This window comes from Saimiri boliviensis, chromosome 20 (assembly GCF_048565385.1).
Source record: "Saimiri boliviensis isolate mSaiBol1 chromosome 20, mSaiBol1.pri, whole genome shotgun sequence".
NCBI lineage: Eukaryota > Metazoa > Chordata > Mammalia > Primates > Cebidae > Saimiri > Saimiri boliviensis.
Window position 1 is genome coordinate 32,848,694 of NC_133468.1, and position 19,260 is coordinate 32,867,953.

General features: G+C 47.6%; 1 protein-coding gene and 1 pseudogene across 9 annotated transcripts in view; both read left to right on the forward strand.

Moving 5' to 3' along the window:
• Positions 1 to 10,211, forward strand: LOC141582430 (small ribosomal subunit protein eS27-like; annotated as a pseudogene).
• Positions 1 to 19,260, forward strand: part of CUX1 (cut like homeobox 1) — a 471,463-nt gene that overhangs the window by 211,929 nt on the left and 240,274 nt on the right. The window lies entirely within an intron of this gene.

The following is a 19,260-nucleotide window of genomic DNA, read 5'->3' on the forward strand; positions in this document are numbered from 1 at the left end:
TTTTCTGCTCCTTCTCTATCCTGAGCCACCCTGCGTGGCTAATCGGTCTGTCTGTCCTCACGTTGAAGAAATACTCCGGACAGAGGGGGCTGCCCAGTTACATGGTGCCTTCCCAGCTGCTTCGACCCAGCGTCGTGCAGATTTTGCGCTCTGTGATGTGGTTTTCCAATGGGTCCTTGGTGAAAGCCCTCCTGGAAAAGGAACCTATTCTCAGAATAGACAGAGGTGTGGTGGATTCCGAGCAGAAGCGCCCCGTGTGGTTGCAACGGGCAGGGTTGTGCCATGGCCTTTAGGAGCCCGTGTGTCCCCTCTGGGAAGTCGCCTCATTCCCAGAGCTAAGCTGGTCTGGGGCTGCCACTTTCATGAGTGTGTACCGTGAGTGCAGTGCTTTGGTGAGAGGCTGGCAGGGGCAAAGGGATGACTGTAGGCTTGAAACAGAGCATCAGGCAGAAGCCACGAGGAGCAGGTCTGGGCTGGTAGAAGGAAGTGGTTTCTAACGGATCCTTCCAGAGAAGGACTGAGCCATCTGGCAGACGGCGTGTGGGTGGCAAGTCATCTGGGACATCCACCCTGGCTACTTATTAGTGGAAACAGCAGCCATGGAGGGGACCGGGGCTCCGAGCAGGTGACACGCCTTGCCGGCCCTTCGTGTAAAGATTCAGTGTTTAGGAAACCAGAAATTATATTATTGTTTCGGATTTATTGAATCTCACCTCTTTAGCTTCTCCCATTGGGAGAAAAGAATGGAGAATCATAGCAGGCTGATGAGAAAATGAAACCAGACATTTCCAAAGCCCCTGAAAGAGCCCGTATTGGTACAGTCTTAGGAATTCCTTTTTTCTTTTTCTTTTTTTTTTTTTTTTTTTTTTTTTTTTTGAGATGGAGTTTCACTCTTGTTACCCAGGCTGGAGTGCAGTGGCGCAAGCTCGGCTCAACGCAACCTCCGCCTCCTGGGTTCAGGCAATTCTCCTGCCTCAGCCTCCTGAGTAGCTGGGATTACAGGCACGTGCCACCACGCCCAGCTAATTTTTTGTATTTTTAGTAGAGACGGGGTTTCACCATGTTGACCAGGATGGTCTTGATCTCTCAACCTCGTGATCCACCCGCCTCGGCCTTCCAAAGTGCTGGGATTACAGGCTTGAGCCACCGCGCCCGGCCCTTCTTTTTTTTCTCTTTTGAGACAGTCTTGCCCTGTCACCCAGGCTGGAGTGCAGTGGCGTGATCTCGGCTTACTACAGCCTCCACCTCCCAGGTTCAAGCGCGTCTCCTGCCTCAGCCTCCCGAGTAGGTGGGATTACAGGTGCTCACCGTCAGGCCCAGCCAATTTCCATATTTTTAGTAGAGACGGGGTTTCACCGTGTTGGCCAGGCTGTTCTGGAACTCCTGACCTCAGGTAATCCACCCACCTCGGCCTCCCAAAGTGCTGGAATTTCAGGCGGGAGCCACCATGCCCGGCAGGGATTTTATTTTGTTGCAACTATTAAGTCACAGGGAGCACATGGGGCAAGGGCAGGAGGGATACAGCCGTGAGATGATGTCACTGGGACACAGGTGATATGGGCCTTATGTGGAAGGCTGGGTTCCTGAGTCCAGAGTTCCACAGTAAGTGGTCGGGCTTCCATTTGGGAAATTCTTCAGCTGGAAGCGTGAGCAGGGAGTGAGTGATGGAAGGAGGCTGGAGGCTGGGGAGATTGTAGACAGAGACAGCTGGTTTCAGGACATCAAAAGGGACCAGCGTAGAAAGAAGACACAGCAGTTGGTGATGGCTGGAAATTTTAGAGGGTAGAGCAGTGCTCGTCTCTTCTTATGATGTTCTTGCTGCCTCATTCAGCCCCCCATGCACGCAGCCTGGTCCAGCCAGCAGGACACCCGCATCCCAGGGCTTGGGTAGACTTGAACAGCCTTTTCCTCAGAACTGCATCCGCAAGCCCGCACTTGATGAGTGAGAGACTGTTACCTGACACCTAACCACATTTGATCTCCCCGGCACCATTACCTGTTCAGCAGCTTTTGAGAGACCCACTGCTCTCCTAGTTCTCTAGCTCAGAGTTCAGTGTGCTTTTTGGGTGTTTGCTTGTTTTTCTTTCTTATTGAACAATTTCAAAGCCGCATAAAAATGGGAGCATTAGTACAGCGAACACCTGGACGCTCTTTACCCAGATCCACAGTCGCTAACATTTCACCCCACGTCCCTCCCCACTTCCCTCCCCGCCTTTTGCTGAGCGTTTGGAGGTAAGCTGCAGACAGCAGGCACTGTGTCCCTCAAACACACGTTTGAGGCTCCCAAAGCTAAGGAAACATGAACATTCTCCAACATTACCGCAATAACCACAGATACCACACCTGGGAAAATTCACAGTCATTCTAGGTCATCTCGTATTTGATCCAAAATCAAATTTTTCCAGTTACCCCCAAGATGTTGTTGATAACAGCCCTCCCCACAACTGGGGTCCAGTCGGGTTCACACATTACATTTAGAAATCTGTCTCTCTATAGATCTATCAGTTCATCATCTGTTTTATATTTTTCCATTTAAAAAAAACATTTTTTTTTTTTTGAGATAGAGTCTTGCTCCGTAACTCAGGCTGCAGTGCAGCGGTGCTATCATGGCTCACTGCGGCCTCCACCTTTTGCCTTGGCAATCCCCTAACCTTGAATAGCTGGGACTATAGGTGTGCACCACCACGTCAGGCTCATTTCCTGTTATTTTTAGTAGAGACGCTGTTTCAATATGTTACCCAGGCTCATCTGGACATCCCGGGCTTAAGCTATCCTCCCACCTTGGCCTCCCAAAATGCCCTGATTACAGACATGAGCCCCTGTACCCAGCCCTCCGTCATCTCCCTTGATGTGGTATATCCTCTCCATCGCCCTCATTTTGGTTTTATTTTGTTTTGTTTTCTAGACAGGGTCTCAGTCTGTCCCCCAGGCTGGAGCGAAGTGGTGCCATCTTGGCTCACTGCAACCTCCGCCTCCCAGTTTCAAGCGGTTCTCATCCCTCAGCCTCCTAGTAGCTGGGATGACAGGTGGCCGCCACCACGCCCAGCTAATTTTTGTATTTTTAGTAGACACTAGGTTTCACTATGTTGGCCAGAATGGTCTCAAACTTCTGACCTCAAGTGATCTGCCTGACTCAGCCTCCCGAAGGGCTGGGATTACAGATACGAGCCACCACGCCCGCCCTGATTTTCGTTTTTAAGAGTCTTAGCTAATTCTCTTATAGATTAGCCCATATTCTCAGTAGGATAACAGGTTTGATTCCTGATATCTTCAATTTGAAATACCCAAGAAACATCTAGGCTAAGCTTCCATTTGCCTATTTTTCTTTTCAAGGCCATTTGAAAACTATAAATAAATAAAATTAACAGGGATTTTGAACACACACAAAAAGGTAATTTTTTAGCACCATTAATTAATATTTATCAAGCCTCTGCTAATTATCATATTTTAAAATATGTGATATATACTTAAGGTATACAACGTGACGCTATGGGCTACATAACAGACAGTAAAATGGTTTGGAGGGAAACCGATGATCATATGCGTCGTCTCCCGTAGTTACTTTCTCATGTGTGTGGCAAGAGCAGCTAAGATCTCATTTAGCAGAAGTCCCTCATATTGCAATTACATTTACTCTAGTCCTCATGTCACACGTTAAATCTCTAGACATTCCCAGCATCATCCCTTCCAAAATGCTATATTTATATTAAATAATTTGTGCTGGGTTTTTTTTTTCCGGTTTTTTGTTTGTTTGTTTGTTTGTTTTGGTTTTGTTTTTTTTTTTTTGAGATGGGATCTGGCTCTGTCACTCATCGTGGAGAGCAGGGTGGCATGATTGCAGCTCACTGCAAGGAGGTGAGGCTGCCCCCCAGGCTCAGGCAATTCTCCCACCTCAACCTCCCGAGTGGCTAGAACCACAGGCGTATTCCACCACGCCTGGCTAAATTTTTGTATTTTTTGTCAGAGGCAGGGAATTTCACCATGTTGGCCAGGCTGGCCTGAGCCCCAGTGATCTACATGCCTTGGCCTCCCAAAGAGCTGGGATTATAGGCATGGGCCACTACGCCTGGCCTGGAAGTGGTTTTTAAAATATTTTACTTTCATTATGATGTGTTGCGATTAAAAAGGTGATTATGCCTGTAATCCCAGCACTTTGGGAGGACAAGGCAGGAAAATTGCTAGCGCCCAGGAAATCGAGACCAGCCTGGTCAACAGAGTGAAACCCTGTCTCAGGCTCATGCCTGTAATCCCAGCACTCTGGGAGGCCAAGGCAGGTGGATCACCTGAGGTCAAGAGTTTGAGACCAGCCTGGCCAACATGGTGAAACCCTGTCTCTACTAAGAATACAAAAATTAGCTGGGCATGGTGACGTGTGCCTGTAATCACAGCTACTCAGGAGGCTTAAGGAAGGAAAATTGCTTGAACCCAGGAGGTGGGGGTTGCAGTAAACCAAGATCATACCGCTGTACTCCAGCCTGGGTGACAGAGCGAGACTCCATCTCAAAAAAAAAAAAAAGTAAATAAAAGTTTGAAATATTATAGTGAAATGATTACTTATAGTTATTATAACAAAATCATAAAATGTAACACTGAAATTAGTTATTATCAATTTATTGATTACAATACCTATTTTGGGTGTTTCACAAGCCCAGCAAATTGATGGGTGGTGTGGGGGAGGCGTACCCTTAATATTCAGTCAAATTTAAAGCTTATTATAGTTCAGCAATAATTTAGACAATCCCTTCAGTAAAGCAATACACATGCCCTCTAGAAAAATGCTGCTCTCCCACCTGTCTGGCCAATCCTTGCTTCTCTCCCTAAGGAGGGTCATGGTGTGGAAGGCTGAGGGGTTGAGGGGCTGGCTCAGAGAACTTCTTGGTAGTAGGTGACCAAGAGTCCTCAGGGAGGAAAATCCTCTTAAAAAAATAACTTGAGTGCTCGTCCAGGCACGGTGGCTCATGCCCGTAATCCCAGCACTTTGGGAGGCCAAGTCAGGCAGATCATGGGGTCAGGACATTGAGACCATCCTAGCTAACACCGTGAAACCCCATCTCTGCTAAAAATACAGAAAATTAGCTGAGCGTGGTGTCACACACCTGTAATCCCAGCTACTCAGGAGGCTGAGGCAGGAGAATCACTTGAACCCGGGAGGCGGAGGTTGCAGTGAGCCGAGATCGCGCCACTGCAGCCCAGCCTGGGGCACCAGAGTGAGGCTCCCTCATAACAAAAAAAAAGAAAAAGAAAGAAAGAAAGAAAGAACTTGGATGCTCCTATTAGAGAAGAAATGAAAGACTAACAATGTATGCACTAAACATTAGCTTTATAAAAGTGCAGTAGGTGGCCAGGTGCTATGGTTCATGCCTGTAATCCCAGCACTTTGGGAGGCTGAGGCGGGCAGATCACAAAGTCAAGAGTTCAAGACCACTGTGACCAACATGGTGAAAACCCGTCTCTACTAAAAATATTAAAAGTTAGCTGGGCCTGGTGGTGCATGCCTATAATCCCAGCTACTCAGGAGGCTGAGGCAGGAGAATCACTTGAACTAGGGAGGCAGATGTTGCAGTGAGCTGAGATGGCACCATTGCACTCCAGCCTGGGCAACAAGAGCAAAACTCCATCTGAAAAAAAGAAGAAGGAAAGAAAAGAAAAAATACGGTAGGCTGATGTGCTGGCTCACGCCTGTAGTCCCACCACTGTGGGAGGCCAAGGCAGGAGGGTCATCTGAGGCCAGGAGTTCAAGATCAGCCTAGTCAACATAGCAAGATTCCATCTCTATTAAATAAATAAATAAATACACAACAGAATAAGTTCAAATAGAATGAAGGAAATGATAGATATAATAATAGCAAATCTATTAAGAACAGATATGAATGAAAAACAAAACGAAGAGCCAAGCGAGAAACATTCCAAAAGTTGTTTATTTCAAAATACCACTGCAGGGCTGGGCACGGTGGCTCACGCCTGTAATCCCAGCACTTTGGGAGGACAAGGCAGGCAAATCATGAGGTCAAGAGATCAAGACCATCCTGGCCAATGTGGTGAAACCCCATCTCTACTAAAAACACAAAAATTAGCTGGGCATGGCGGCATGCACCTGTAATCCCAGCTACTCGTGCTGGGGCAGGAGAATCCCTTGAACTTAGGGGGCGGAGGTTTCAGTGAGCCAAGATCGTGCCATTGCGCTCCAGCCTGGCGATAGAGTGAGACTGTGTCTGAGAAAACAAAAAAAGAAAATGCCACTACAATTGACAAACCACTGTACTAATTAAGACAAAAAATGTTAGGAATAAAATTGGGGATGATATTGCAGCTGCTGCTAGCGATTACAAAGATAATAAGGGAATCTTAATAAGCAACTTTATGCCAGTAAATCCTGAAATCGAAAAAGTTTTAGAATTCTGTAGCTACCAAAGCTGATTAAAGAAGAAATAGAAAACTTGAATAGCCTTGCAACTATTACTGAAATATTTCTGTAAGGTCTAGACAGTTCTGTGAGAGAGTTTTATCAATCATTCATGAAATAGAGCGCACTCATACTTAGCAAACTCCTTCAGAAAGTAGAAAAAGAGAAAGCATTTCCTTTGATTGGAAAGGAATATAGATGAATATAACCGTGATAACAAAACGAGACAAGAACAGTACAAGAAAGGAAAATTAAAAGTCGGTCTTATTGGCGAGGGGCAGTGGCTCGCACCTCTAATCTCAGCACCCTGGGAGGCTGAGGCGGGCAGATCACTTGAGGTCAGGAGTTGGAGACCAGCCTGGCCAATATGTTGAAACCATCTCTACTGAAAATACAAAAATTAGCCGGGTGTGGTAGCAGGTGCCTGTAATCCTAGCTACTCGGGAGGCTAAGGCAGGAGAATCGCTTAAACCCAGGAGGTGGAGGTGGCAGTGAGCTGAGATCTTGCCACTACACTCTAGCCTAGGCAACAGAGCGAGACTCCATCTCAAAAAAAAAAAAAAAAAAAAAAAAAAAGTCTTACTATTGAATAAATATGCAGAAGGCTTTTCAAAGGTATTAGTAAATTAAATCCGTCAAGCTTGGAAGCTTGATATATCCCAAGAATGCTGTTTGGTTTAAAATTTTCAAAATTTATTAATGTAAATCCATGTCATTAGCAGATTAAAGGAGGGAAAAAAATTCAATAGTTATACCAAAATATTTTAATAAAATTCAAATCCATTCATAATTTAAAACTACTGGCCGGGCGCGGTGGCTCAAGCCTGTAATCCCAGCACTTTGGGAGGCCGAGGCGGGTGGATCATGAGGTCAAGAGATCGAGACCATCCTGGTCAACATGGTGAAACCCCGTCTCTACTAAAAATACTAAAAATTAGCTGGGCATGGTGGTGCGTGCCTGTAATCCCAGCTACTCGGGAGGCTGAGGCAGGCGAATTGCCTGAACCCAGGAGGCGGAGGTTGCGGTGAGCTGAGATCGCACCATTGCACTCCAGCCTGGGCAACAAGAGCGAAACTCCGTCTCAAAAACAAACAAACAAACAAACAAAAAAAAAAAAAAAATTAGCTGGGCATGGTGGCACGTGCCTGTAATCCCAGCTACTCAGGAGGCTGAGGCAGGAGAATTGCCTGAACCCAAGAAGGGGAGGTTGCGGTGAGCCGAGATCGCGCCATTGCACTCCAGCCTGGGTAACAAGAGCAAAACTCCGTCTCAAAAAAAAAAACTACCAATAGGCCAGGCATGGTGGATCACTTGTGATATGATCAGGAGTTTGAGACCAGCCTGGCCAATGTGGTGAAACCCTGTCTCTGCTAAAAATACAAAAACAAAAAATTAAATTAACTGGGTGTGGTGGGTGCAGGCCTGTAAACCTAGCTACACAGGAGGCTGAAGCAGGAGAGTCACTTGAACCTGGGAGGCGGAGGTTGCAATGAGCCAAGATCGCGCCACTGCACCTTAGCCTGGGTAACAGAGCCAGAGTTTGTCTCAAAAAACAGCAATAACCCAGAAAAAAAAAAAAAAAAACGCTACTGACAAATTAGGAATACAGGGAAACTTCTTTAACCTGGTAAAAGGTATTTATCAGAAACATACATCAATCATCAGATCCAATGGTGTTAAAAAACAAATTTCCCAGAAAACTAGAACAAGACAAGAATATCTACTATTGCTACTTTAATTCACATTGTGCTGGAACTCTTAGCAGAGAAGATAAGAGAAAGAAATCAAAGTACAGATAGCTCTTGACTTTCGATGGCTCAGCTTTAGGATGATGCAGAGAAACTCTTCTTTGAGTACCCATACAACCATGCTGTTTTTCATTTTCAGTACAGTATTCAATAAATTCCATGAGCTGTTGAATACTTTATTATAAAATAGGCTTTGTCATTGGGCACGGTGGCTCACACCTGTAATCCCAGCACTTTGGGAGGCCACAGTGGGTGGACCACGAGGCAAAGAGATCAAGACCAGCCTGGCCAACATGGTGAAACCCCATCTCTACTAAAAATACAAAAATTAGTTGGGCATGGTGGCACGCGCCTGTAGTCCCAGGTGTACTCGGGATGCTGAGGCAGGAGAATCTCTTGAACACCGGAGGCGGAGGTTGTAGTGAGCCCAGATCGCACCACTGCACTCCAGCCTGGTGACAGAGCGAGACTGTCTCAACAACAACAAAAAGGCTTGTCTTGGATAATTTTCCCCAACTATAGGCTAATATAAGTCTTCTGAATATATTTAAAGTAGGCTAGGCTCAGCTATGACGTTTGCTAGGTTTTTGACTACAGCATTTTCAACCTACAATGAGTTTATTGGGATGTAACCCTGTTGTAGATCCGGCATAAGTATTGCAACAGAAGAAATCAAACTGTCAAAAAAAATTTTTTTTTAATTTAAAAAATTTTTAAAATAAAAAAGCCGGGCACGGTGGCTCACACCTGTAATCCCAGCACTTTGGGAGGCCAAGGCGGGTGGATCACAAAGTCAAGAGATCGAGACCATCCTGGTCAACATGGTGAAACCCCGTCTCTACTAAAAATACAAAAAAAAATTAGTTGGGCATGGTGGCGCACACCTGTAGTCCCTGCTACTCGGGAGGCTTGAACCCAGGAGGCGGAGGTTGCGGTGAGCCAAGATCCTGCCATTGCACTCCAGCCTGGGTAACAAGAGCAAAACTCTGTCTCAAAAAAAAAAGAAATCAAAGGGTCATTTTTCAAGTGAGCCTCAATTATTTAAATAGGTTACTAGATACAAAATCAGTGCACAAAAGTAATTATGTAGCTCTCTATCAGCAGCAAACTTAAAATGTAATTTTTAAAAAGGATGCTACTGGAGATAGTGACACTAAAAAACAGTATCTAGAAATAAATGTAACAATGCAATGGAAATCTTTCTGGAGAAAAAATGTAACATTTATATTGGAAGATATTAAAGGAGATTTAAATGGAAACAAAGTATACGAGGAGAGAGATTTCCACTGCTATTGAAGCAGTCAGTTTTCTCCAAATTGATCACAGAGTCGGTCACTGTAGTTCCAGTAAAAATCCAAACAAGATTTTTTTTTTTTTGAAACAGAATCTCGCTCTGTCACCCCAGCTGGAGTGCAGTGGCACCATCTCGCTCACTGCAACCTCTGCCTCCCAGGTTTGAGTGATTCTCCTGCCTCATCCTCCTGAGTAGCTGAGATTACAGGCTCCTACCACCACACCCAGCTAATTTTTGTATTTTTAGTAGAGACAGGGTTTTACCATGTTGGCAAGGCTGGTCTCAAACCCCTGACCTCAGGTGATCCTGCAGTGAGCTTTGATGGCACCCCTGCATCCTCGCCTGGGGGTCAGAGCCAGAGTCTATTTCAAAAGAAAATTAAATAAACACCTTTCCGGCGGTGACGACCTACCCACGAGAACATGCCTCTCGCAAAGGATCTCCTTCATCCCTCTCCGGAAGAGGAGAAGAGGAAACCCAAGAAGAAGCGCCGGGTGCAGACCCCAGTTCCTGCTTCATGGATGTGAAATGCCCAGGAGGCTGTAAAATCACCACGGTCTTCAGCCAGGCACAAACGGTGGTTCTGTGTGTTAGCTGCTCCACTGCCCTGTGCCAGCCTACAGGAGGAAACGCAAGGCTTACAGAGGGGTGTTCTTTCAGGAGGAAGCAGCACTAAAATCACTCTGAACCAAGATGAGTGGGAAACCATCTCAATAAACACATTTTGGATTAAAAAAAAAGAAAGAAAGAAAAAGAAAAAGAAAAGAAACAAATGAACTTGTTGACCCTAGAAAACCAGCTTAGACATTTTGAAAATAGTTAACATGTGAAAACCACCCAAGCGGCCATCAACAGGAGAAAGAATTATGATAACCCTGTTGCAACAAAGGATGAATCACAGAAAAGCATATGAATTTATTTCCTGAAAGTTATGAGCTCTGTATACCCCGGGCCTCTCCTTCACTAGTACTAAATAAGTGTTGATTGGATGAGTAGATGGAAGCATCAACCTCATCTTAACAGATGAAACCACTGAGCCCGAGAGAGGACCCCAGGTCACACAGGTCATAATGGCAGGACTGGGCCTCGATCCTGGGGCCATCTGGCTTCCCAGAAGTGTTCTCTAACGTTGGTGCGCTCTGATACTGCTTGAGGGGAGGAAGCCATGCCTTCAGCCCCTCCCTGATCTCAGCCACCCTCCCCAGTCTTTGACTGACACTTTGAGAGGCCGAGGCAGTTGGATCACTTGAGCCTAGGAGCTCCAGGCTAGCCTGGGCAACATAGTGAAACCCCATCTCTTCAAAAAAAAATGCAAAACTTAGCCAAGCGTGGTATCACACACCTGTAGTCCCAGCTACTTGGGATGCTGAAGTGGGAGGTTCATTTGAGCCCAGGAGGTTTGAGGCTACAGTGAGCTATGATCGCACTATGGCACTCCAGCCTGGGCAACAGAGCAAGACCCCATCTCTTTTAAAAACAAATAGGCAAACAAACGATTGATGTTCATCTTGCAGAAGTGCTCTGCAAACCCTGCCTGAAGCCCCCTTCCCTTCTAACTAGCCCCTCCTAGATAAATTCTGGAGCTTGGTGCGTTGTCTTCTGTGTACGTCTATCACTGTGTCCACGCGCTTTGCTACCACTACGATCTGCATCATTGGAAGGAGTGGGGCCCAGGTTAACTGTGAATTTCGTCACAGTATCACCCGCCGACATGGCCTGAGGGAGGGACCGAGGAATGATCTGAAACTTCCCTTTGCGCAGAATGTCTCCCTTGCATGCAGCACGCTGGCCGCGTTCAGAGCTGCGCGCGGGACGTGCTCTCGGATCCTAGGTTTCACTATCTGGTCTTCGTTCAACACAACCTTTTCAGGAGCCTCCTGCTTCCAGCTATGGACCAAACAGTAGCTAAAGATGTCGCTTTGAATACAGCCCACTAGGACCCTGCTATTCTAATGAAGGGAAACTGATCATAAACACAAAAGACAATGTTAGACGGTGCCAGGCGCTGTGCGGGAGACACGCTAGGCATCTGGGTAGAGCAGGAGGAGGTGGCGGTGGCTTCTTCAGTCAGTCATCCAGGGAGGCCTCTCCTGGGAGGACGACGGGACATCAGAGGGAAGAAGGAAGGAGAACCAGTCATACTCGGAGCTGGGAAAGAACATGAGGAAGATGCAGGGAGCAAGTGCCAGAGCTCTGCAGGGATGGGCTTGCCTGGCAGGGAGCAATACCAGGGAAGTTAGTAGGGCCCCGGTCTTGGCCAGGGCCTTGTAGGCAGAAGCCTTAGGCCTGTTTGCCAGAGACCCTTTGGTCTCCGCTTTGCACTAGACCCTTTCAAAGGAGTACAGTAGAAAGTAAATTTCCCTTGGGCACCAGCAGTACGATCTGACAGATTCTAATTACGTAATAGGGGAAGTAGAGAAAGCTGGGTGAATTAGAACAGGCTATGAATGAGTTAAAAGCGACTCTGAGTCGGCTGCCCATCTTGCAGCCCGTATCTGTTGAGCTGTAACATATTTAAGCGTTCAGATCTAAAGGCCGTTGCTAAATAAAGCCAGGGCGTCCATGTGGTTCGCTCCAAAGGACATTTCACAGGAAGCTGGTCCAGGCGCTGCTGCCCACCACTTCTGTGACCTTGGGTGAGTCTCGGAGCCTCCTTCTGGCCAACTTTGCTCATCTGTAAAACGAGCGGGTGAACCAGATCCTCCTCCAAGGAGCTCCATAGCTCCGAAGCCCCATCAGACTCCCCGGAGCAGTACTTTGGTTGACTATCACCAGCAGAACGGAAGAGGATGTTTTTCAGCAATGTGGATCTGTTCAAAAATAGGATGAGCTGGCTGAGTGAGATGGCCCACGCCTATAATCCCAGCACTTTGGGAGGCCAAGGTGGGGGGATCATGAGGTCAGGAGTTCAAGACCAGCCTGGCCAACATAGTGAAACCCTGTCTCCACTAAAAATACAAAAGAAATTAGCCAGGCACGGTGGCGGGTGCCTGTAGTCCCAGCTACTTGGGAGGCTGAGGCAGGACAATCACTTTTACCCAGGAGGTGAAGGTTGCAGTGAGCCAAGGTCGCACCACTGCACTCCAGCCTGGACAACACAGAGAGACACTGTCTCAAAAAAAAAAAAAAAAAAAGGATGAACTGCTGTCTAAGATAGTGAGTTTCCCATTCCTGGGAGTGTTCAAGCAAGGGCCAGATGACCACCTGCCAGAGAGATTAGGAGATCATCATCTCTTATCCATTCTGTTTGTTTGCTTGTTTGTTTGTTTTGAGATGGAATCTCTCTGTGACAACCAGGCTGAAGTACAACGGCACAATCTCGGCTCACTGCAACCTCTGCCTCCCAGGTTCAAGCAATTCTCTTACTTCAGCCTCCCGAGTAGCTGGGATTACAGGCGCTCACCACCCTGCCCAGCTACTTTTTTGTATTTTTAGTAGAGACGGGGTTTTGCCATGTTGGCCAAGCTGGTCTCGAACTCCTGAGCTCAGGTGATCTGCCTAGTGGTTAGAATTTGGCAGTCTCTCTCCCTTTTGGTTTTGGGCCTGAAGACATTCTGCCCTTAGAGTTTACTTACTAAGCCCTTATGCTTCTAAAACGTAGAAGGTAGAGAGTGTGTGTGTCAGTATGGGTGTGTGTGTGTATATATGAGGGTGTGTTAGGCTGTGTGAGTGTGTGTGTCTGAGTGTATATGTGTGTGTTAGGCTGTGTGTGTGTGTGAGTGTATATGTGTGTTAGGCTGTGTGTGTGTGTGTATGTGTGTGTGTTAGGCTGTGTGTGTATTTGTGTCTGAGTGTATACGTGTGTATTAGGCTGTGTGTGTATGTGTTTGAGTGTATATGTGAGTGTGTGTTAGGCTGTGTGTATGTCTGTGTATATGTGTGTGTTAGGCTGTGTGTGTGTATGTGTGTGTGTGTATGCGTGAGTGTATGTGTGTTAGGCCGTGTGTATGTTTATGTGAGTGTGTGTGTTAGGCTCTGTGTGTGTGTGTCTGAGTGTATACATGAGTGTGTGTTAGGCTGTGTGTGTGTGTGTGTGTGTGTGTGTCTTTGCACCTATTTCTGTCCCCACATTGCCTGTACTTGCCTAGTACTGTGTTAAGTGTTGTGGGTTTGAAATACAATTAGAGAAGTTTGGACCAGATCGGTGGTTCACAGAGCAGCAGCTGGGTCAGACCAGTGCTACACTGGCTCCATGAGAACTGCTCGTGTTTCCAGAACTCCAGCTCCCCAGGCTCCTACCCCAACATTCTGGTGTAGAAGGCATGGGTGGAACTGCAGAATCTGTACATTTTTCAAGTCCACCTCTGATTCTCACACAGTGCTAGTTGCAGGAACCACGGGGCTCAGTTCCATGAAAGAGGTCTTTCTCCTGGTGACAACTTCTGTGACTCTCTCTGCCCACTCAAGCTCCTTAGATTGCTGTGTTAGGAGCTCCATGACTTGGCTTTGAAATATTTTTCCAGCTTCAAAGTCCTGGACTTCTACTCAGGCTGAACTGGACTGTGTATTATAAGTCGCCTGAACATACTTTTTGATTTCCTGAAGCCTCTGTTACTGTTAAGAGGCTTTTGCTGTTCCCTACCTATAAAACTCACTTCCATCCTTTAGGGCTGAACCAAAAGTCTGTCTCCTTTGATCATCTTCCTGACCACCTCAACCTGTTTCTAACTTTTTCCCTCTTTTTTTATCCTCAGCTTTATGAAAGTATCGTTAACAAAGAAAAGTTGTAAATATTTATGGTGTATAACGTGATGGTTTGGGAGGTTTTTTTGAGATGAAGTCTTACTCTATCGCCCAGGCTGGAGTGCAGTGGCCCGATCTGGGCTCACTGCAACCTCCGCCTCCCGGGTTCAAGTAATTCTCCTGCTTCAGCCTCTTGAGTAGCTGGGAGTACAGGTGCCTGCCACCGCACCTAGCTAATTTTTGTGTTTTTAGTAGAGACGAGGTTTCACCATCTTGGTCAGGCTGATCTTGAACTCCTTACCTTGTGATCCAGCCGCCTCAGCCTGGCAAAGTGCTGGGGTTGCAGGTGTGAGCCACCATGCCTGGCCTGGGTTTTAATTTTTTGAGACAGGATCTCCCTCTGTCACCCAGGCTGGAGTGCAGTGGCACAATCAGGGCTCAAGTAATCTTCTTGCTTTCAGCCTCTTGAGGAGTTGGGACTACAGGTGCCTGGCCCAGTTAATTTTATATTTTTTCAATTTTTGTAAAGCCAAAGTCTGGCTATGTTGCCCAGGCTGGTCTTGAACTCCAGCAGCATGATCTCAGCTCACTGCAACCTCCACCTCCTGGGTTCAAGCAATTCTCCTGCCTCAGCCTCCCGATTAGCTGGCACTGTGGACACATGCCACCATACCTGGCTAATTTTTATATTTTTAGTAAAGACGGGGTTTAACCACTTTGGCCAGGCTGGTCTTGAACTCCTGACCTCAAGCAATCCTCCCACCTCGGCCTCCCAAAATGCTGGGATTATAGGCGTGAGTCACCACACCCAGCCCAGTGTGATGTTTTCATACGTGCATACATTACAAAGTGATTTCCACAATCACACTTACAACATACCCATTAGCTCACAGGTGTGTGTGTGTATGTGTGTGTCCATCGTGAGAACACTTGAGATCTGCCTTAGCAAATGTCATATAGATGATTACAATATTATTAGCTATAGTCACCATGCTGTACCTTAAGTCTCCCAAACCTACTTTTCTTACTTAAAACTTTGTACCCTTTGACTGGGGCCCTTGAGCATGTGCAGATTTTGGTATACACGGGGTCCTAGCACCACTCCCCCAAGTGACTGTGTGTATGTAAAATCACGTTTTCTTTTTTTCTTTATCCATATGTTTGTTGTTGGACGCTTAGGCTGTCTCCGTATCTTGGCTATTGTAAATAGTGCCACAGTGCACGTGGCGTGCATACAATTCTTCACGATACTGATTTCAATCCCTTTGTGGTATTGCTGGATCGTATTAATTTTGGGGGGCAACCTCCCCACCATTTCCCATAATGATTATACCAATTTACATTCCCACCGACAGTATGCAAGGCTGCCCTTTCCTCGACGTCTCACTAGCACTCATGGGTCTTTTTGGTAATAGACCTTCTGACAGGTATCAGGCGATAGCTCACATTTGGTTTTGAGTCGAATTTCCCAGATATGTAATGAGGTAGAGCAGCTTGTCATATACCCATTGGCCATTTGCGTGTCTTTGTTTAGAGAGAGACAGGGTCTCGCTCTGTCGTGCAGGCTGGAGTGCAGTGCCTGCGATCATGGCTCACTGTAGCCTTGAACTCCTGGCCTCAGGTGATCCTCCTAGCTCGGCCTCCCAAAGTTTTGAGATTGCAGGTGTGAGCCACTGCGCCAGGCCTCACGTCTTCTTTGGGGATCCTTTGGGATCCCGTTTTGAGGCGGAGTCTTACTCTGTCCCCAGGCTGGAAACGCTGGAGTGCAGTGGTGTGACCTCAGCTCAATGCAACCTCCACCTTCTGGGTTCTAGCAGTTTTCCCGCCTCAGCCTCCCGAGCTGGGATTACAGGCATGTGCCACCACACCTGGCTAATTTTTATATTTTTAGTAGAGACGAGGTTTCACCCTGTTGGCCAGGGTGCTCTCAAACTCCTGACCTCAAGTGATCTGCCCACCTCAGCCTCCCAAAGTGCTGGGATTACAGGTGTGAGCCACCACACCCGGCCACCTTAGCCCATTTTCAGGGTGCTCGTTTTCTTTTTTTTTTTTTTTTTTTGAGACGGAGTTTCGCTCTTGTCACCCAGGCTGGAGTGCAATGGCGCGATCTCGGCTCACCGCAACCTCCGCCTCCTGGGTTCAGTTAATTCTCCCGCCTCAGCCTCCTGAGTAGCTGGGATTACAGGCACGCGCCACCATGCCCAGCTAATTTTTTGTATTTTTAGTAGAGACGGGGTTTCACCATGTTGACCAGGTTGGTCTCGATCTCTCGACCTTGTGATCCACCCGCCTCGGCCTCCCAAAGTGCTGGGATTACAGGCTTGAGCCACCGCGCCCGGCCTCGTTTTCTTGTTATTGCCTTGTTAACGTTCCCCCTCTTTCCAGTCCACTTTTCTATGCGATTGTACACCCTTTGAGGGCCTGTGTCTTGTCCTAGATCCTTTATTCTTTGCTTCATGGACCCGGTTACGTAAAACATTCTTCGCTGACCCTTGCCTTCCTGTGAATGAGTGCTTACTGAGCACGGCGTGCACGCCTCCACTCCAGTTCCTAGACACCCTCAAGAGAAATAGGTCAGTGCCCTGCTGGGAGTAGGCAGAGGTTGTCTGGGTCTCCCGTGGGTTTGGGGCCAGACAGGCAACTGTGGAGCACGCCAGGCACTCTGGGGACAGGGTGACGCATTCTGGCTGGAGGACGCAGCGAGGCTTCCCAGGGACCCTAACACAGCCGCTGCTCCTGTCCCTTGCTGGGTGGGGAACTTCCTTCTCACCCAGCATGGCCGTCCGCAGGCTCTTGGGCCTTCTGCGGCGGTGGAGGTGACAGTGGTGGCAGCCGTGGCGGTCACCGTGGTGATGTGGCTGGTGTACTGTCATTATCTTATGGCGAAACCCGCAGGCCTGACACACACAGTGTCTCCCTGTATGTTCGAGCCATGATGGCTCAATTAGGGAACCGTCCGACTGCGGCTCGGCATTCAGGCCAGCTGCATAATTGAAAGCACATTTTCTCCTCCAGAGCCGCAGCTGGTTTGGTTCTGCTCATGCAGAAAGGGATCTAACCTTGCATAACATAGGAAATGAACAGTTGAGAGAGAAGCCAAATTCAATTTCAGTCAGATATGTTGAGGCTAAGTCCATGATCTATGGAAGCAGGGGCAGGAGCCGTGCGCCTGTGGAAAGGGGCGCTCTCAGCAGTCTATTAATCACGGCCGCCCGCCCGGCGCTGCCGCCACTGCCGGGTGCCACCGCGCCCGCGCGCCCCCTCCGATGCGGGCTGGAGCGCGGCCAAGCACTCCAGAAGTTAACCTCTTAAAGACCCGGAGCTGCTTTCTGTTGAATAAATGTAATTTTGTGGTCAGAAATAAATGCTTGTGATATAGCAGGAGCTTTGAAAACAACGGCGAGCCCGAGCGATTACAAATTGCTCCATGTTGTAGAAGTCAACAGCAGACATCAAAATTCCACGTGGAGGGCAAATTGATTTCGGCCCAGAGTTCTGCAGCTATTCAATAAAAGTCCTATTAAACCATTGTATGTAATGAACAATCCAGAGCAAATCTAATATTTTCAGTGGAGAATTATTTTCAACATCCTCTCAGTAACCGCTGGTAGATTTCTTGAATGTTTACAGATCGCACTCTTGTACCCCTCCCAGCTGTCATTTGGCATCTCTGCGTGGGGACCCACGCCAGAGACCCCGCTGCCTACACGGCTCCTGAACACGGGCTCTGGGTCTGGAGTTCAGGCTGCCAAGGAAAGGTGCATGGGGTTTCTGGATCTCCCAGTGCCTGGGATTATAGTAGGTGCTTGGGAAATGTTTGCTGAATTGAGCTGAACTGAACTGAAATGGATGAGAGAAAGCTCTAAGAACCCTGGAATAACTTTGGAAGACGATGTTGTGGCAAAGTTGACTTAGAATCTGAAGCTGAAGAGACCAGTGGGTTGCAGGCAAGGAAACTGAGATCCCTTGTGATAGACCGATGTCAGCCCCTGTGGCAGTCTGGGCAGAGCTGGCACCCCAGGAAGCCCCAGGGCTTATCCATTTCACTTCCCTTTTTTGGAGACGGAGTCTTGATCTGTTGCCCAGGCTGTAGTGCAGGGGCAAAATTTCAGCTCACTGCCACCTCCGCCTCCTGGGTTCAAGTGATTCTCTTACCTCAGCCCATGGAGTAGCTGGGATTACAGGCACCTGCCACCATGCCCGGCTAATTTTTATGTTAAGTAGAGACAGGGTTTCACCATGTTGGCCAGGCTGGTCTCAAACTCCTCACCTCAAGTGATCCACTGGCCTCAGCCCCCGAAGTGCTGGGATTCTAGGCATAAGCCCCTGTGCCCAGCCCCCATTTTCGGTTTTGTTTTGTTTGTGTTTGTGTTTCTATTTCTGAGACAGTCTCACTCTATGGCCACTCTATAGCGGAAGTACAGTGGCATGATCATAGCTCGCTGCAGCCCGGACCTCCTGGGCTCAAGCAACCATCCAGCCTCAGCCTCCTGAGTGGCTGGGTCTATAGGTACACACTCTCATGCCCAGCTTATTTTTGCATTTATTGAAGAGATGAGATCTTGCTGTGTTACCCAAGATGGTCTTGAACTCCGGGCCTCAAGCAGCCCTCCCACAAATGCCTCCCAAAGTGTTGGGATTACAGGTATGAGCCACCACACCCGGCTCACTTCTATGAATAGATGATTGGATAGAGGGATGGCTGGCTGGATGATTGGATAAAGGAATAGATGGATGGATGATAGAGCTATAGAGGGAGGGAGGGAGGGAGGATTAGAAAGCAGTATGTGTCTATAAGAATAGATCAGTTTCTTTTCCTGGAGTAAAATCATTCAACTTGTAATACTCTGTCACACAGTATTTATTTAACTATTGCGGAATTTAAATTTCTAGGGCATTTTATTTTCTGCAGATCTCCCTTCCCTGGGAAATACTCGATATGGATGTTAATTAGGTTTTACTAAAGTTCCATCAATTTGTTGCAGTCATACCTTAAATGAAACTGACACCAAGAACCAGATGGTCAAAGGAAGCCCACATCCACGTGTGTGGCTCCGAGGAGGGTGCACAGGGTGCAGGCTGACAGCAGCTAAGAGCCCTCGGGAGTGCGTTGCTCGGCGTGGAGTATTCC